Consider the following 19,745-nt stretch of genomic DNA (forward strand, 5'->3'; position numbering starts at 1 on the left):
GGAGACAACAGGCCAAAAATGGAATCACCCAACAGAGACTTAATACTCAACTACAGTTTCTGCCTCTCCCAGGAATGGAAGCTCAAACCAGTCAATCCGGAATTACCTGGTCAGCACCAGTGAGGTCCTCTTCCTGATAGACCCCTGCCATCCCCTAAAGGAAAGTGACCTTGCCACGACCAATCCGAAATTTGCTAGTGTAACTTCCTTGTCCCGCTTCTTTGGACTATAAAAGTCTTTCATTTTGTACAGCTTCTCGGAGCTCCTGCTATCTGCTAGGTGAGATGCTGCCTCATTCATGAATCATTGAATAAGCCAAAAAGATCTTTGAAATTTACTCAGTTGAATTTTGTTTTTTAACAACGCAAACAGCTGGGTCAGACCCAGCTCAAGGTGCCATTTGGGAAATGGATTCCTGATTCAGGCCCCTTGGCAGATCTCATACCTTTTCCCTAAAAGTTTTATTATGAAAGATTTCAAATATACAGAAAAGTTGAATTTTTCAGTGCCCATCCATATGCCCACCACCTACATTCTACCATCCTCGTTTATCACAAAGTCGGGCCAGCGCTCCCTCCCTTCAGCAATCCTCCCCATAACTAAGGGGGCGGGGTTAGCAAGCTCAAGGTGGCTTTCAAGGGCTGATTCCAAAGGGTGCCGCTTGCACATCTTAGCTCGGCGACTGGACACGTGCGGCTACTTCCCCTCCAGCCCGATCTGCGGCCGCGGGAGGCTGTATCCGGGTTCCGGAGCGCCCCGGCGCCCCCCAGCGGCCGGCTGCGGGGCCGCCTCGGCTTCCTTGGGCGGAGGGCTGGCGCGGCCAGGGACGCGGGGCCGCACCTGTGCTGGTGGCTGCGGCGGCGGCAGCGGGAGGCCGGGCGACCTGCTGGGCGCGGGCGCGGGCGCGGGACCGTGACGTGCGCGAGGAGCGCGGGGCTGCGCTCGGGGGCGCTCCTGGGCGCTCGCCGCCGCGCCTTTGAGTCAGCAAACTCCGCCGCCCGCCTGCGCGCTGGCCGTGAGCTGCTCGGCTCTGCCCGGAGGAGTCGCCCGTAAGTGACAGGAGACCGGCTGGGGAGGCCTTCTCCGCGCCGCCGGGGGTGAGGACCGCGACCGGGGGGCGAGCCGGCCGCCCTTTCCTTTCCAGGGGCACGGGGCCCTTCCCGCTGCGCCCAGCTGCCGCTCCCTGCGAGCTGGGAAGAGGTTTGCGTCTCCCGGGAGCGGAGCCGGGAGCTGCCTCCTTTGCAGCCGAGGTGTGCGGGGGAGGACGAAATGGTTGGTTTGCTTGCCAGGGGAGGGCATGGAACATATTGATCCAGGGGGGTCACGGCTAAAGAGACACCCCGGGGAGAGGGTGGGGCAGAGATGGAACCCTGGATGCCGGAAAAGGTGCTGTGGCACCTTACGCGAGGCCGGGTATGGGCGGGTATGTTTTTTATTCATGAAAGGGTAGCTTTGAGTTTAGAAATCGGGAGGGGTGGGCAGGGGTTTTTCGTGGAATTGTGCGATTGAGGGAAAAGGCCCAAGAGAAAATCCACGTTGAGGGATTACCAGGTTTGGTACCACGTGAAAGCAACAGCCTGATTGCCAGTTCTGATGAATCATACATGCGGGTTGTTGAGGGGCATGGCCACGGGGACGTAGAGCATGCTTGAAAGGAAGGGCGTCTATTTCTACAAGAGGCGTTTTCCTGTAAGAATAATGGAATTAGCAATTTAGAGCAGGAAGGAGGCCTTCCCGTGATCCTGTAGGACAGGGAAACTGAGGCCCTGGAGGGCAGTTATTCACCCAGACGGGAGCAGAAGGAACGCCTCGATTCTGGTGGGCTGCTGACTGCTGCTGCAGAGTTCTCCCCACCGCCGGGGACGGGCGGCCGGTGTAGACTCTCTCCTCTACGCTGGGCCGGGGGGTGAGGTGGGTTGGCTCCTCAGTCCCACGGCGGAGGTGAGGAGAGGTGAAGGCTCCAGCCTCCTCGTCCATCGCTTCCGATGATACCTATTCCTAAGGCTTTTTCTTTTTTTCTTTTTAAGGAATGGTAGATTTAAGATTGACTAATGGGGCTATTTGGAATATACAAAAATAAAATACTTGTAAGGACATGAAGATGTGAAGTAACGTGATTAGCACTGGCTTGTGTTTAACTGATCGTCCTGTTTCTTCTGCTAGCCCGTTGCATTCTCACTTCCGACCTTACTATTACACTAGTAAGGAGATGGATGTTGAAAGAATGGGGACTTGCTCATCATCAGGGTTCTCTTGACTGGCAGCCTGCTTCTCTCCCGACCACTGTGGGTTGTGGTACCAACTTCCTCTTCTTTTACTTCTTGGAAGGCCTCCTGGAGCTTGGTATCCGAAAAATAGCAATAAACACCTTCATTCTTTTCCAAATAAAAGTGTATTAATTAAAGACTAACGTTTGTGTTCTCCTACAGCAATTTTCCGTGACTTTGGAGCACTCTTGATATCTTTTCTCAGCCCTAGGGTCTCTACTTTCATTTTAAAGGGTTCACTTTGTTAGTTATGCTATTGTGGGAAATGGCTTCTTTTTCCTTTTGGTGTCTGGGCTGTGGTTTAACTACCACTGGTGAAGGGCTTAGAATTGGTTGGCCCAGGGTCCAGCCTTTTCAGACTTTCATTTCTAAGAGTGGCAAAGAAGGGCTTTTGGCCAAAGTTGTGGTTGACCTCCATGGAGAATACCCCAAATTTTGGACTGTTATCACCGACCTCTTTCTTTCTCTTGGTAGTCTAGTAGGTATGAATCAGCTTTTCTGTTCTCTCAGCCCTGTTCAAATAAGAGACTGTACGAGGTAGTGGTTACAACTGGTTTCAGACTCCTGGCAGTTGAAATCTTGGCACCTAGGAACTATCAGGAGGGCACTTAACCTCTCTAAGTCTGATTTATCCTTTATTGAGAAATTAAAAAGGTAGTGAAAATCCTTGTCTCCCAGAATTGGTAATAATAGCTGACATTTATTGAACACTTATTATGCACTTGGCATTGTGAAAAGAGTTTTTATGTGGCTGTCTCAATCCTCACAGCTAACTGATGAAGCAGATCCTATTTACATCTGGGAAAACTAAGGCATCAAGATATTTGTGACTTCTCTAAACTCTCACCTGAAAATTTTAACCACCCAGCAAATGTGTCTCAGATTTCTGTCATAGCTAATAGTTATTTAGGGCTTAGTGTGTGTCAGGCCCTATTTCAAGGACCCTAGGGATATTAACAATCCTTGAGATAGGTCCTGTTTTTATCCCCCACCCCATTTTTTTTTTAAATGAAGAAACTGAGGCATAGAGCGTAAGTCAGACAAGTAGTAAATGATGGAGCCAAGATTTGCACTAGGCAGCCCGGCTCTGGAGTGAGTGCTGTCTGCCACTCCCCCATGGAGGTATATAAAGGGCACAGCCAGGCCTCCATCAAGGGCGACTCTGAATTGGCACTTTCGTTTGTTTCTCCCTGAGTAGCCACTCCCTCCTCCCAGTCTCTGCAGAGGGGATGCTTTTAGTTCTGTAAATGATGCAGCTTTGCTTAAGGTTTTGTGATTCTGTATACGTTTCTGTTGTATTCTCTGTTATTTTTAAAAGCTTGCGGTAGCTCTCAGTGGTCTTGACCTTGGGAATACAGAGGTGGGCTTTAGGGAGCCTGTGAACCCCCTGACAATGTATGATTTCATTCTTGTGCAAAAGAGCGTTTTTCCTGGGGGAGAGAATCCACAGCTTACTTTAGATTCTTAAGGGGTCACCGATAGTGGAAAGAGAGGTCGGTAATGACTGTTCTATTCCAGTAATCTCATTTTACAAATGAGGCAACTGAAGCCCAGTGGAGAGGCAGAAGAACTTAATTTGAACTACAGAGCTAATTAGAAGTCGAAAGAGGACTAAAATACAGGTCTTCTGACTTCCAGTCTCACATTCTTTCCATCATACCCCAGTATTTCCCTTTAGAATAAATGGTGCCAAGTGAATAAGTTATGAAATGCCAGAAGACTCTCGACTCTCCCACTAGGCTGCCACAGTGTGTGAGAGACCAGCAAAGCTTCCTGGACATGGCTGTCAAACGACAACATCCTTTGGCATGTCATCTTGTTCGCGGAACCACTTTACTATGATTTAGGATCATAATCCACAACTCTGGAATATATGAGCCAGGAGGATAAAAAGTGGGGAGAAGATGAGGAAAGATTCAGAACATGCGTTAGTTGAGGCACAAGAGGGGCATTCTGGCCTCTTGGTAGAATTGTAGTGTTGGAAAGTTTTTGCCGAGAGATTTGTAAATTCAAACAAAATTCCATGAAGTCTGAACTTTCTTGTGTAGTGTGCGAATCACTGGGCAGTACGCTTCCTGGCCGATGGTTGATGCTCCAGTGACTACAGAAGACTAATAGGTTATGAGACCTTTAGTAGTTTAGGCAGCCTTTTAACTTCCACTTAATTTTTACAAACTGATACCGTTTACCTAGAAAAACAGATTTGTACTAATAGGCAATACATTTTGAAATGTATTGTTCAGTCTGACATGAAAATATGTCACGTAGGACTGGGAACAGAAGTCCAGAAATGGTTGCATTGTAAAGATAGGAACTGAGTGTACGATAAAACTGACCGTGGTCAAGTGTGGGGACAGTTGGCTGTCCATTCAGGAAAAAATGAGGTCTATGCCTCACACCATTCACAAAAGTAAATTCTATTTAGATTAAAGATTAAATGTCAAAACCAAAATTACAGATATTAAAATATATACATATATAAGATGTTTTTGAAAAATAACTCTGGAGTAGGAAAGACCTCACCAGGTTTAGTGAAACTCAGAAAACCTAAAGGAAAATAGTGACTGAACTTCATGAAACATTATATTTCTATAAGGAAAAAGATGCCACACACAAACTTAAAAGGCAGATGGCAAAGTAGTAAAACAAATAGTTGCAATATTTATAATAGACATGAACTCTTAGGAATCAATAGGAAAAAAAATAATCCAATGGAAATATGGGCAAAGGCTGTCAATAGGTAATATATGTATATAAAAATGCTTAACCTCATTAATAATCTGATAACCATGGATTAAAAACATCTATGCAACTATTTTGGCTTAGGTTGATAACATTCAGTATTGGTGAGGGTGTGAGAAAGTAGCTTGTCACCAGATACTTTCGGGGGGAGTATAATTGGTACAACATTTTGGGAAGGCACTTTGGCAGTATTTATAACATTCAAAAATTTGCATTCTTTCTGATGCATCAGTTCCATTTCTAGGACTTTGTCCCTCAAAAATACTTGCCTACTTGAACAAAGGAGGAAGTTGCTATAAATGAACTGATATGGAGAATGTCTATAATATATTAGGAAATGAAAGCAAAATGCAGAGCAGTGGGTATAGCATGATCTTATTTTCTGAAAGAAAAAAAAAAAGAGTCTGGAAGGATGTGCCGCTACCTGTATTACCTTTGGGGGGTGGAATTAGAAGGGGAATGATAGCATGGAGGATTTCACCATTAGATTCCTATTTTTTTTAAACTTTTAAATTTTGAAATAATTTTAAACTTACAAAAAAAGTGCCAAAACAATAAATCTTTTATTTTTTCAAGATAATGAGTAGCTAGTACTGAAAAAAAGCAATACTTAAGAATGCCTGTGATAAAAAAAAATGACATAAAATGACTTGAAGTGTTAACAGGGCCGTCCTGCCTCCTGGTGTGGAGGACCCAGTCCTCTGGATTTCCAGGCGACTTTTCTCAGCCATGCTTTCCTAGTTGTTCCAAAGATTTGCCCCAGCCTCCATTCTTGAAGGCAAGAATAGTATATAGCAAGAAAATCGCTCAGTTCAGAAGTTCATTTACCCTGTATTATGTGGTCATTAAGCGTTTAAAAAAATATCAGCATTCATCTCTCAGTTTTGTTTCCTGAATGTAGCGCAAAACTAGTTCTGTTACCCTTTCCTTGGTATTTTCTCAGCATACCCCGCCCCAGGAAATGTCTAATTTGGGCTTTCTGGCTTTGACAGTCCAGGTCTCATATTATCCACCTGTGCAGTTAAAAACTGCACTTAAGAAATATATTCCGTGGTTTAAACCACTAATTCCTTGATGCACATGTCCACAGCCCTCTCCTGTGAGCTTTAGGTTTATACATTTAACGTGGAATTTGACTGTAGCTCCTTGGATGTGTCCCAGACATTTAAATTAACTTGCCCAACGTTGTTGATCATCCTCTCCCCAGTTTTGTAGGGTCTACCACTTAGACAGTTTAGGGGCCCTCTTTAAGAAAAAGAACACAGCATTGTGAATGCAAAGTGAGGTGAGGACCACAGGGGCCGTCTGGGCAGATGCGGGCTTGGAAACTTGAGCTTCTTTGGCTTCTTGGTCATTCCTCCTCTGCTCCCCACTCTCCCTCCCAACAGCTTCTCCTCCAGCCTTCCCTATCTGAATATATTCTTACTGCCATCCACTCATTTGTCCGGGTCAGAAACCTGGGAGCCCTTTCTCGTCTTCATCCACACCTGAGCCATCTCAAGGTTGTGGTTGATTGTCCCATTCTGTCCGCCTGCCAACTCCCCATTAACTCAGGCTGCTGTAAGGCGCTTTCGTGTTAGCTTCGGATCAAGTCTCTCGTCCCGCTTTGCTCCCCTGCAGCCCGATTTCCCAAAGGCGGCCAGAGCAATCTTTTAAAGAACGTAAATTGGAGCATGTCGCTCCCTCGGTTTGCTCAGCCCTGCCATGTGGACTGGATTGTCGCTATACACTGCTGAGACTGATGCTATGGCCGTGAGTGGGGTGGGTAGGAGAGGGTCAGAGTGGGGTTCACATGCACGAGCATGACCTTCTGGGGACCAGTTTCAAAGCACTGGGGGTGTGTCTGGGGGAGGCACAGCCGCATTGTCCACTGCCGCTTGGTTGTTTCAGTCCTAGTTTGTCGCCTTTCACTGGTACAACTCAGATGCCCTGTAAGACCTGCAAAGTGCAAGCAAAATGGGGGTGGCTGTCCCTTCCTTCTTTGCTTTTCAATGTGGTGTTTAGATATTAAATAGTAAAATCAGACTATGTTTTACTAGTTTTGGGGAAGAAAGACACATTCTCTTTTAACCCAGGTGTCATCTGGGGGCCTCCTCTTCGTTAGAGAACTAATTAACCTTGGTGAGAACCGACAGGCCCATGGCCCGGGGAATTCCTCGCCCTCCCAGGTTCTTTGCTAATTCCCCAGGGAGTGGCAGGGGAGGGTTCTTTCTCTTTCACCGTGGTGTCAGCCCTGACATAGTGATGGGGTAACCCCCTCACTGCTGGAGAGATCCACCCCACCACGTGCTTGCTGGATCGGTGGACTTTGCTAGGTTGGTGGAGAAGTCCCTGTGCGGGGCTCCTGACCTTCCACCGGCTCCTGGGTCTCTCTCTTCTCCTCTCAGCCCTGCCCCTCCCCCCTCCTCACTTTCCCCTGAGAGCCACGTGAGCCAGAGTCTTTTCCCTCTATGGCTGTGGATACTCCACCCTTCCTCTCTCAAACTTAGAAACCCAGGGCATTCAAAGTGTGGAGCAGAACAAGGGGCTTTACATGTGGGGAGTCTATGGTCCTTAGAAATTATAAATACAAACACACAAAAAAGAATTTTCTGTTACGTGATAGTTATCTTCCCTTTCTCACAGCAGCCCTTCTTAATGTGGAGTGGCATTTGGAGGAGCTGGGGAGAAGGCAGTTGTTCCCCCAGCACCCCAGGTGGCCGCCTGGGTTGGGGGGTGGTGTTACCATACTCTGGGTTCTGGCGTCTCAGAGTGGGAGACACGGAGCCTTTGTATCAGCCGTCTATGGATGATCAGACTCTGAGAGTCTAGGCTCCTTCTGCCCAAACGCACATGAAAATTCTTACACCAGGAAATCAATTTAATGATGCCAAGGAAGGGCAGACCGGATGCCGGCTTTTTCTAGTTGACTCATTTCCCTGACAGTTGGGAAACCTTGAAAAACTGTGACCTTTGTTTTGAGAAGTTTGCCAAACTGAGTCTGTCGACAGACGCCTGTCACGTGCCCTTGGCTTACAGACAGTACTTCGGGCAAATAGTTTAAGGAATTTTGGCATTTTACTCCCTTGTAAAAGGACTTTCTGTATGTCTTATCTTAGCCTTCTTGGATCCAGGCCAGGCACTGGACATCCACGGGTAAATGATTTGCCCCAGGGAATGGCCAAGGTGTGCGTTTTACATGTGTGGGCTAAATTTCGGAGCATATAGGTTTAAAATCTTCCACTCCTGTAAAGGTTACTATCCCTTCTGACAAAACAGACTTGAAGAGAAAAATCTTTTTAAAGGAATCTGTGATCATGAGGAAGAGACCTCAGCATTTTCCCCTTGGGTGTCTTGGAAAAGTCTAGGGCAGATAGTGAATGGTGACAGCAACTGACACACTGCACTCCAGGCCCATGCCTCCACGTTCCCTCATGTGGTCTTCACAGCAGATTTATGAGGTAGGAAGTTATCCTCTTTTTACAGATCAGGCAACTGAGGCACAGAGAGGTTAAATAATTTCCCTCGGCACAGGGCAGAATAAGAGTTCCCAGCCAGGCTGTTTGGTATTGAACAACTATACTGCTTTTCCCATTCTCTTCCTGCTCCTTTTAGGGGGACACTCCTCGCCCCAAAGTGAAATCCCCCTTCTTGCTGGTCCTCAGGTTACTCTCCAGTCTTCATGTCTGGACTGATGTCTCCTTGGGCAGATTGGAACTGGACCAGTAGATCACAATTTGTGGTGCTGCTGTTCTCGAGAATAACTGAAATTGCCTCCTTGGCGGCAATTCTTTGTGACAGAGGCGGCAAGCTTGGTGGAAAGGTTGTTATTTCCAGTGTGTTGCAAGGCTTTTCCTTTTTGAAAAAGAATTTATCCCTCAGCTTAGAAGAGGAACATTTAATGCCGACTTTTGTCTCTAATTTGCGTACCTGTACCCTTTTCTTATCTCAGCCCCCAAATGTTCTCCAAATGTGTGGAGACTGGTCCGTGTGGATGTCCTACATTATCCCAGCTTCTTCCTAATTGAACTCACCTGCTTTCTCTCTTACCTCTAAAAACAGGCCCCCCCCACATTCCAACTTCCTCGTTCTGCTGGTGACCTGGGTCTTCCAGTCACCTGGCCAGTGAGTCACCCTTGGTTCCCTTTTCCCCATCATGCCCTGTTTCCAAATTTTTCTCATTATATATATATTTTTTATTTTATTTTATTTATTTTTGAGATTTTATTTTATTTTTTCCTTTTTCTCCCCAAAGCCCCCCCGGTACATAGTTGTATATTCTTTGTTGTGGGTCCTTCTAGTTGTGGCATGTTGGGACACTGCCTCAGCGTGGTTTGATGAGCAGTGCCATGTCCGCGCCCAGGACTCGAGCCAACGAAACACTGGACCGCCTGCAGAGGAGTGCGAGAACTTAACCACACGGCCACGGGGCCAGCCCCTCTCATTATATATATTTTAAATAGACTTGATTTTTTAGAGCAGTTTCACAGCAAAATTGAGGGAAAGTACAGAGAGCTTATACACTGCCTGCCTCCCCTCCCCTATGATCAACCTCGGCATCGGAATGGCACATGTGTTCTTACAGTCCATGAATCTATGCTGGCACTGATTATCACCCAAAGTCCACACTTTACATTGAGGTTCGCTCATGGTGTTGTACACTCTATGGGTTTTGGCAAATGTGTGACGTGTCCACCATTACAGTATCATACAGAATAATTTCACTGCTTCCAGAATCCTCTGGGCTCTGTTTCTCTATTGCCCTGCCCACCTTGAGTGATCTCTGCTGCTGGCTGGTGCTTCCCAGCAGGCCCCTGATGAAGCTCCCTGCCTGTGATTTCTCTCCCTGTCACTCCATCCTCCACCCCATTCCCAGATGAGTCACTGCCATCATGTCAGGCTTCCACTTAGGACATTCCTGCCTTCTAACAGGATAGAAGTCTGTATTTCTCCTCTCTTCATTCAGGGACTTCCCCATCTTAGAATGCCCATCAGAGCCTTTCCACACTTACCTCCTTGTGATATTTTGCCAGCGCAGGCCCTTCACTCCTGGGGGGCTGGACTCCTAGAGCTCCCCAAAGTGGTACTTCTTCTTAACTACCCCAGGCTGGCCCTGTTTTCTCTGCTTGTCCTAATGCAAGCATTGAGGCCTTGTCAAGTCCTACCTTCTCCCTGAAGCCTCTCCCTCTCTGTTCTCTTCCTTCCTGTGGCCCTGTCATCTGCTCTTTCTTTTGGCACATACAGTGAGCTTTGCTTTACAAGTGAACTGTTTCATATCCATGTCTGGGCATCTTTGGGTCTTAGAACTCAGGGAATGTTTCTTAACCATTAAAAAAATACCCCTCGTCAGCACCAAACTCAGAACTATCACACAGTAGGCTCTCAGTGATTACTTATTGAATTGAATTGTCGTTGTCCTCTAGTTATTATTAGGGTGTTTTTTTAATAGCTAATGACCCTACAGAGGTCTGTCATGTGAACGCACTACACTTCTCTCAGTATTACCTCCTTTCGGAGGATGAGAAAGTCGTTTCCAGATGTTTGGCTGTTGGCTTTTCCCAGGTTCGTATACAGGCAGAACTCCACTCATTGCTGTGTTTTAAGCATTTATATCTAAGGAGGTAGCTTGGATGCTGTGTTAGATGTAGAGGGTACTGTGTGGTGAGTAAGAGTGTGGGCTTTCCTGAGTCTGGCTACATGGGTTCGGGTCCCAGCTCCTTCACTTACTAGCTGCATGACTTCGGGCACTATTTCCTTATTTTTTAAATTGGGGTAATAATACTTGGCTTGGGGTTTATCAAGGATTAGATGAGATAATTCATGTTACAAACTTTGCACAGTGTCTAGCACATAGTTAATGTTATTTTTAGTTTGATGGCTATTTTTGATTATTAATGGCGTAGCTTTAACCTTAGTCCCCAATCTCATTCTCTACAGTCTAGTGGAGTTTGGTCAGGAGGAAGGCTAGAAGACAAGAGAGGAAGACCTGTGGCCTTCAAGACATTCCACTCTGGGCTGTTGCTGGCTAAAAGCATTCCCAAGGCGAATGATTCACCATGAGCGAGAGGAGGTGGGCTGGCAGGAGAAGCAGGGCCCTTGTTCTTGTGCCCGTCCTCCCAGCCCACATGGCTGGGCTGCTTAGAAGCTTGCTGGTGATGCAGAAATGGAGAAAATTAGCTGGGACTAATTCAGTCAAATTTAATTGACCCAATATTTGTTGGGCACTTCCTATCTGCCAGACACTCTGCTAAGTGCTAGGATTACAAAGCGTGAATGACTTGGACAAGGTCCTTGCCCTCATGGGACTTTTGAGAGGACAGACAATAAACAAGAAAATAGGTTAATAGGTAAGGTAATGCAGACTGTGATAGATTGTAAGGAGGAAGTAAAAGGGTAGAGCTTTGCTGAGGCAGTTTGCTTTAGTGGGTGGTCAGGGAAGGCACCCCTGAGGAGGTGGCATTTAAACCAAGACCTTCAGGATGGGAAGGAGCCACGTTGGTGGGTTGAGTGGGGGAGATGAGGGGAGCATCAGAGGGAACAAGAGGCACAAAGACCCTGAGGTGGGAATTTCAGAACTGACCTGGTTAGGGTGACGGGACATAGAGAGTGTGCAGAAGAATTGCAACAAGGGGTTGGTTGGAGAACCAAGGGAGTGTGGTTTATAGGGGTTGTTCAAAGACAGAGCCTCTCCTCTAGAACAGTGGGTTTCAAAAACTTTCTATCATCAATACACTCTACGGGGCATGTGTGGTGTGCTCCTGGGGTGGGGCTCTTGTGGGTGGGTGATGGGGAAGGCTGGGGTCTGTGTGATTTGAAAAGAGCCCTCCGTAATTTGGATATACCTCACCTTCTCCCCCTCCCCAAATTGTGAAGTGCTGCTCTTCATGATCCACTCAGCAGCCTTGGGGTCTGGAACACTGTCATCTCTTACTTTTCAATTACATTATGCAGTGTTACATAGGCGCACTGTAGGAACATGGAATTCTGTCAGTTGGTGAGAACATTGGCGTGGGCGTTTGAGGATGAGTCACTGTTTGACTGGATCACTGAGTGACCCACTTAAATAAAGAAATACTGTTTTTTGAATAGAAAATTTATTATTCACATTCCTTTGAATTTATTTAGAAATGACTTTGGAGATGTCCTTTGAGATTTTAATGCATTTGGATGTTGTCCTTTTTTTTTTTTAATAAGGATTGGCACCTGAGCTAACATCTGTTGCCAATCTATTTTTTTCTTCTTCTTCTTTTTCATCTCCCTGAATCCTCCCAGTATATAGTTGTATATTCTGGTTGTAGGTCCTTCTGGTTGTGCTATGTGGGATGCTCATCAGCATGGCTTGATGAATGATGCCATGTCTGTGCCCAGGATCTGAACTGGCGAAACCCTGGGCCACCCACCGAAGTGGAGCATTCGAATTTAATCATTCGGCTATGGGGGTGGCCTCAAATGTTGTCCTTTTGTTGAGAGGCAGTGTAGGGGAGAGGAGGGAACAACTTCTGGCATTCTGGAGTCCTCAGTTTGAGTCTGGACCAAACTGTGTGGCTTTGGGTAGCGTTTAACCTCTCTGGGTATTGGTGTCCTCTTCTGTAAAATAAGGCAAATGAGTCCTGTGCTGTGTGCCTCACTGACTGTCATGGGACAGTGCTTTATAAACTGTGGAGTATCAGAAAATGAAAGTTACTTTAAAAAGATTAAATTTTTTTGTATACATTATGGCCAATAACACATTGTGGCCAAGATGTAATTCATGACCATAGAAGAGACCTTTTCACTGCTCATAGATAACTAGTCTCTAGGATATTCCAAAGGAAAATATTTTTATGATTTTGCAATAAGAATGGGCTTTCTAAGTATGGTGCAAAACCTGGAAGCTATGAGGAAAAGATTGATAAAATTCATTACCTAAAAATAATCAGCATAGCAAAACCCCCTTAAGCAAAACAAAAGACAGATTACAAACTGGAAAAATACATTTGTACTTCATGTTATGTATTAAGGGTTAATTTCCCTAATGCATAAAGAACTCCTACAAATCAATAAGGAAAAGAACAAGAACTTTATAGGAAAATGGTCAAAGGATATGAACAGACAATCCATATAAAATAAATTAATGGCTCTTAAACATATGAAAAATACTTGACCTCACACAAAATTTTTAAAATACCAATTAAATGACACTGAAATACACCACATTTCACCTATCTGGGATTAGCAAAGATAAAATTTTTGAAAACCGTCCACATTAGGGAGGATGTGGGAAAACAGAACTCATGCACACGCACTTGGGGAATGTGTATTAGTTCCCTTTGGGGGGTATCTTGTCAATATCTGTCCTAGTTAATAATTCACATGGACTTCAGATCCTAGGCGCAGACATGACACCACTTGTCAGGCCACCTTGAGGCGGCGTCCCACATCCACAAGTAGAAGGACCTGCAACTAAGATATACAACTATGTACGGGGGGGTTGGGAAGATAAAGCAGAAAAAAAAAAATTCACATGGGCTTGCTTGACTCAGAAATTCCACTTATAGAAATTTATCCTTGAGATAAATCCACAGATATTCACTGAACACTTTATAATAGCAAGAGAGTGTCTATCAGTGGGGGCTGGCGAAATGCATTATGCTGTATCTATACAGTAGAATAGTATGCAGCCACAAAAAGAGAACAAGCACAGGGAAAGAGGGAGAGTTTTTATTCCACACTCTTGTATTTTTTACATTTTGAAATAAGTGTTAAATTTTAAAAATTAATAAAAATAAGGGCTGGCCCCGTGGTGTCATGGTTAAGTCAGGCATGCTCCACTTTGGTGGCCTGGATTTGTGGGTTTGGATCCTGGGCATGGACCTATACTACCCATCAAGCCATGATGTGGTGGCATCCCACATACAAAATAGGGGAAGATTGGTACAGATGTTAGCTCAGGGCTAATCTTCCTCAAGCAAAAAAAGAAAGATTGGTGGCAGATGTTAGAGCGAATCTTTCTCACAAAAAACAACCAAACAAACAAAATTAATAAAAATAAAATACCAAGCAAAAAATAGAAAATAAAATAGTCACTGAAGTAGGGATTGAACCCAGTGCCATAGATTCATTAGCATTGTGTTTGATTCTCATGTTATTAAACATCTTTATGTGTTCACCATGTGCTATCACTATCACAGTTTGGGGCTCTGTAAAGCAGAGGCACTTTCCTTCAAAGAATTCTTGGTCAGTTTGGGGACACAAGACTAATGTGCACTACAATCAGAGGCCAGTGGAAGGGCCATATAATCAAGCATTTAGGGGCTGGTGCGGCTGAAATACGATGGGGATTCAGTTCCATACTTGTCAGGGGAACGCCGTGTTCAAGGTTTATGTAGAGAGATTGTGGTGGGTAGAATAATGGCACCCAAAGATGTCCACGTCCTAATTCCTGGAATGTGTGGATATATTTCCTTGCGTGGCAAAAGGGACTTTGCAGATGCGATTCAGTTAAGGGCCCTGAGATGGGGCGATTATCCTGGGTTATCTAGGTGAGCCCAGTCTAATGACGTGGGCTTTAAAAGCAGACAGCCCTTCCTGGTGATGGTCAGAGGGAGATGGGACCACAGAAGAAGGTCAGAGAGATGATATGTTGCTGGTTTTGAAGGTGGAGAAAGGGGCCATGAGCAAGGAAGGCAGGCGGCCTCTAGAAGCTGGAAAAGGCAAGGAAACCGATTCTCCCCAGAGCCCCCAGAAGGAGCACTGCCCTACAGATGCCTTGACTTTAGCCCAGAGAGATCTGTGTTGGATTTCTGACTATAGAACTGTAAGATAATACGTTTGTGTGGTTTTAAGCAACTAAGTTGTTGGCAGTTTGTTGCAGCAGCAATAGGAAATGAATACAAAGATGAAGTAGAAGTAACCCCGAAGCCTTGCTCTTGTGGGCTTTCTAATCTAGGAGGGGAGAGAAGACAACCTAGCGGTCATCACGCCGAGTGAATGTGGAAGGTGGCACGGAGATTTGCAAGGGGCTGGCCTTTCGGGGGTCAGGGGAGACTCAGGGGGAGGCGGCAGTCTGAGCTGTGCTCTGAGAGGCAGTGCAGCTCGCTGGTTGGGAGCAGGGCTCTGGTGCTGACGGTGGGTTTGAATCTTGGCTCTGCCGCTTACTAGCTGTGCGGGCCTTGAGAAAGCCACTTAATTTCTCTGTGCCTCAGTTTTCTATTCTGTAAAGTGGGGCTACTAATAATGCCTCCTCAAAGGGCTGTTGTGTAGAGTAAATAAGTTACTGTGTGTAAAGGGCTTGGAGTAGTTCCCGACCATCCTCGGGGCTGTGGGAGCGTTTGCTGTTGACATGTTGCCCTAATGGATGGGTAAGGCAGAGGGAGGCAGGGGAAGGTGGTGGGGCATCTGGGGACAGCAGCCTGCTGCCAGGAGAGAAGGAGGAGGGCTCTCACTTGAGTGGTGGGAGCACTGGGGGGTGGAGAGCAGAAAATATGGCTCTTTAGGAGTGTGGAGCCAGATGATGCTGGCCTGGGAAGCTGGACTGAAGAGTATCCACTTAGTGCCCTAGAGGATTCAGCAGGTAAGATGACAATACATACAGTAAGGGCACTGGTCAGGTTTCTTTATGTGGGGAGGTGGGTTTAGTTTCTGAGCCCTGACTCCGGAACCTTCTTCCCACGTGCCTTGTCTTCCCTATCCCCTCACCCTGAGCACCCTGACCTCTAGCCAAGATGCTTACTCCTCATTCTCCCTCTGTGCTCCCTGTGCCACCCTGCAGGTGAATTTGGATTCAGGGGCCACCGCCTAGTACCTTATCAGTACTAGGTCATCAGGGCTCAATATCCCTAGAGAGAGAACACTCTGGTGTCTATAGCTGGCTCTCCCGTGTGGACACTCATAGTTACCTGCTTCTTCAAAGCCAGTTTTTGGCCTCTTCTGTGTCCCTGCAGAGAGAAGAGCAGAAACCTTGACTGTGTGGCTCTGGCGGCTAGGCTGATGGCTAGGCCTGGAGGTGAACCTGGCCTGTCCCTCTTGTCTTTCAGAAGCCAGCTCCTTTCTGGCCTTGGCCACATGGGGCCTGTGGCCTCTCAATATGGGCGGCTGGTTCTTGAGCAGATGAGCTACCAGCATCTTCTGGGTTCTTGGAGAGAAAGATCCTGAGATGGGGGCCCTTTAAGCAGAAAGGGAATCTGGATTTTCCAGACCAGCTGCCTCTTCCCTCTGCTTTTTGGAAATCCCTCGTCCCTGTCAGCTGCTCAGATTCCTCTTGCTGAATCTGGGATGTCCCGGGCCTTTCAGGGTTCTGTCCCTGAAATAGGGGACCCCCAGCCAGCCTTCCTTTCTCCCCACACCCCCAAGAGCTTTCTGCTCCTGCCTCTCCTCTTACTTCTGCTTGTATGCCCTAACAATTTAGATGATGGAGCGTCAGTCTTTCAAGGCCTCTTCTCTGCTACGTTATCTGAAAGGGAAATTGTGCAAAGAGACAGGTAGGTGATAACGAGTGGATTTATTATGGTTGTAGGAGAAAATGCCCTGGCCTGTTTGTCCTTGAGCAAGTCATCACCTCCATTAAGTGTCTCTTTTCAGCTGTGAAGGAGAGATCACAACACTTTCCCTGCCTCAGAGGGTTGTTGTGACTAGGATATCATTCATTCATTCATTTATCCATTCATTCATTCATCCATTACATACTCACTGAGTACCTACATACGGGCAGGTACTGTGCCAAGCTACCAGTAAAAACTAGTGATGAAACAGACACCGTGCCTGCCCTGCTCTTGTGGGGACAGATAACAAAAGCTTCTGTGATGACAGCTTGCGGGTTCATGGTAATGTCTGTGACAGGGCCGAGTTCTGATTTTAAATGGTGGCCTTTGGTTTGCCAGGACAAAGGCCTCCCCGGGATGCAGCAGCCTGGCTCTCGGTCTCCTTGGTTCTGGGATGTGGGTGGGCAGATCTGAGAGCACTTTGCTTTTCCTGTCCCTTAATCACATGGTGGGGGTCCTCTTTCCTCTGCCAGGGCTCACCGCTGGCGTCTGGGTGGGGTTGTGCAGGCACCTGGTCTTCCCATGAGCGCTTTCTCAGAATGAGGCCGGGAGGAGTCACTCTCCCGGCAGGTGAGCCTGGCCCCCAGGTGTGCACCCTGGACGTGAGGCTGCTTCACAGTCCTGCGCACAGGAGAGGAACTCGGGCTGTTGCAGCAAATGACAGAAGCTTTGGTCCCCGTCGACTTGATTATAGTTACCAGGAGGAGTAACTGGAGATTGAGGACTGTTGTGAAGAAGTTTGAGTTGCCTAAAATTATATGCAGAGGAAGCTCAAGATGCCAGTGGTGGTGTGTGAGTCTGGCTTTGAATTCACTTCGTTCAAGGTATAGCCCACCCATAAGCCTTAAGATTTTCACATCAAGACTCATGCAGGGCCCTTGAGATCACTGTGGTGGCTTAATGCCCCTTCCTTTCCCTGTGCCATTTTAAAGCTGAGGAAACAGACACTGCGAGCTCTACCCCACGTGGTAGCTGAGTTGGGAACAGAACATCATTTTCTTCTTTTATACACTATGCTGCCTCTCTCAGGAAAGGGCCGAATATTTCCATTAAAATCTTACATGTAGCTCACACATAGGAATTAAGATGTAGAAGTTGACTGGTAAAAGGTGCAAGCAGCTGGGGGGGTGTGTGTGTATGTAGAAGAGGCATGAAGGGCATCTGTGTTTGCAGCATTTGAGGGATCCTGGAATTTCTCTCTCAGTCCTTTCTTTACGGCTAGTAAGAAAACCACTTAGCAGGTACCTGATCATTTTTAAAAAATTTTTATTTTATTGTGGTAAGAACACTTAACATGAGGTCTGCCCTCTTGAACAAAATTTTAAGTCTGCAATCCAGTATTCACTATCGGTACCATGTTGTACAGCACATCTCTCGAATTTATTCGTCTGGTAGACGCTTGATCTTGTTAGAACCTGTAAACTGACGTCTTTCCTCCCCAAGGCTCTTGTTTCACCTGAAGCACTTTTCTTGGTTAAGAGGTTGCTTAACTGGGCTTTTCACAATTGTTCTGCCAGCCTGGGGGGACCTGCTATCTCTGGGACTCTCTGAAAAGAATATTCGGAGGAATTATATACCTGTAAAGACTGCATGTTAGAAAAGGGTTAAATATTTAGGCCTTACATGAATTTTGGGCTCTGCCCAATCAATGTGGCTAAGTTTGTTTTCTCCCCTTCTTTCCTGAATATTTGTGTATCAAAACCCCACCTCCGGCTTGTCTCCACCTTCTCTCTCCTTTTAAAGCTCATTGTCCACTTGGGGCATAAAAATAGAGAACACTGCGAAATCGAGCCTGTCATTAGACTGATGATCAAATCCTGAACCCTTAAGAACCTCAATTTTTGACAGGTAGCAAATACAATTTTCTTTTTAAAAAGTTATTTCCTTTTTGTCTTGTTAGACCAAGATAGCTTGCCTATGGATATGTTTTCAAAAGATAGTTCACTCTCGTGAAGGACTTGATGCTTCTACTGGATTAATGTTTTATATTCTGAATGAGTATAATGTGGGATGGTGCTGTATGGCTTGTTTATTTTTTTATTTTTTTGTTTTTGGAGGAAGATTAGCCCTGAGCTAACATCTGCTGCCAATTGTCCTCTTTTTGCTGAGGAAGATTGGCCCTGAGCTAACATCTGCTGCCAATCGTCCTCTTTTTGCTGAGGAAGATTGGCCCTGAGCTAACATCTGCTGCCAATCTTCCTCTTTTTGCTGAGGAAGACTGGCCCTGAGCTAACATCCATGCCCATCTTCCTCTGCTTTATATGTGGGACACCTACCACAGCATGGCGTGCCAAGCGGTGCCATGTCCGCACCCGGGATCTGGGCCCGTGAAACCCGGGCCGCTGGAGTGGAACAGGTGCACTTAACTACCGCGCCACCGGCCAGCCCAGCTTTATGGTTTGTTTAAAATACATTGAAACCCTTGGCCTTTTCCTGGGACAGTGACGTGTGAAGAAGGGCTGAGATTTAATAACTATTTTTTGTTGTGTAGTTTCCTTTATTTCCAGTTACTTTCAGTTTCGTAGTTGAGTGTTAAGAAAATAGCCTGTGAACAGCACGTGATTCTGCCTAAAGTATTTTAAGAAAAAAGATATTCGAGGAGGGGGTTAGAAAGCGGATTAAAATAGCAGGAAAATCATCAAAACAGACATAGCCATATACAGTGGAAAGAGTCGACCCAAATGAATCAGAAAAGTGATTTATTATGAAGAATGTGTGAATTGGGTTGATGAAGAGCCCACGCTGCCCCTCCATCAAAGGCGACGATGCTGCTGTGTCTCAGCACGGCGAGGTTTGTACTTGCGATCCTCTTCCGGTTCCGAGGACCTTTGGCCAATAAAGCTGTTGGCTGTCAGGGCCTGATACCGCCCCGGACTTACATGGAGCCTGTTGGACTGGGCTGAGCTCGCTTCTGAACCATCTGCATTTGCTCTGCAGTTCTTGTTTTGTTTTTCTGCTAATGTAAATCCTGCTTCAGAAATTAAGTGTTGGGGCTCGGCCCCGTGGCCCAGTGGTTAAAGTTCCACGTGCTCTGCTTCAGCGGCCAGGGTTCACGTGTTTGGATCCTGGGTGTGGACCTACTCCACTCATCAGCCATGCCGTGGAGACGTCTCACATACAAAGTACAGGAAGAGTGGCACAGATGTTAGCTCAGGGCTAATCTTCACCATTTAAAAAAATAATTTTGTTTTTGACTGATCAGAACTGAATAAAAATACAACCTGATGTGTTTGCTAAG

The 19,745-nt window shown here is 46.3% G+C and overlaps 1 protein-coding gene across 3 annotated transcripts in view; it reads left to right on the plus strand.

The window, feature by feature from the left end:
• The first annotated feature begins 781 nt into the window (after window positions 1-781).
• Window positions 782-19,745, plus strand: part of SNX10 (sorting nexin 10) — a 75,902-nt gene continuing 56,938 nt past the window's right edge. Inside the window, exon 1 of one of the 3 annotated variants that reach the window (XM_046670425.1) lies at window positions 782-1,097. The gene's annotated coding sequence lies outside the window, so the exon portion shown is untranslated. Of the gene's footprint in view, window positions 1,098-1,198; window positions 1,251-19,745 lie in introns of those variants that run through there. The other 2 variants (XM_046670424.1, XM_046670426.1) reach the window with 2 other exon arrangements.

This window comes from Equus quagga, chromosome 8 (genome assembly GCF_021613505.1).
Source record: "Equus quagga isolate Etosha38 chromosome 8, UCLA_HA_Equagga_1.0, whole genome shotgun sequence".
Taxonomy (NCBI): Eukaryota; Metazoa; Chordata; class Mammalia; order Perissodactyla; family Equidae; genus Equus; species Equus quagga.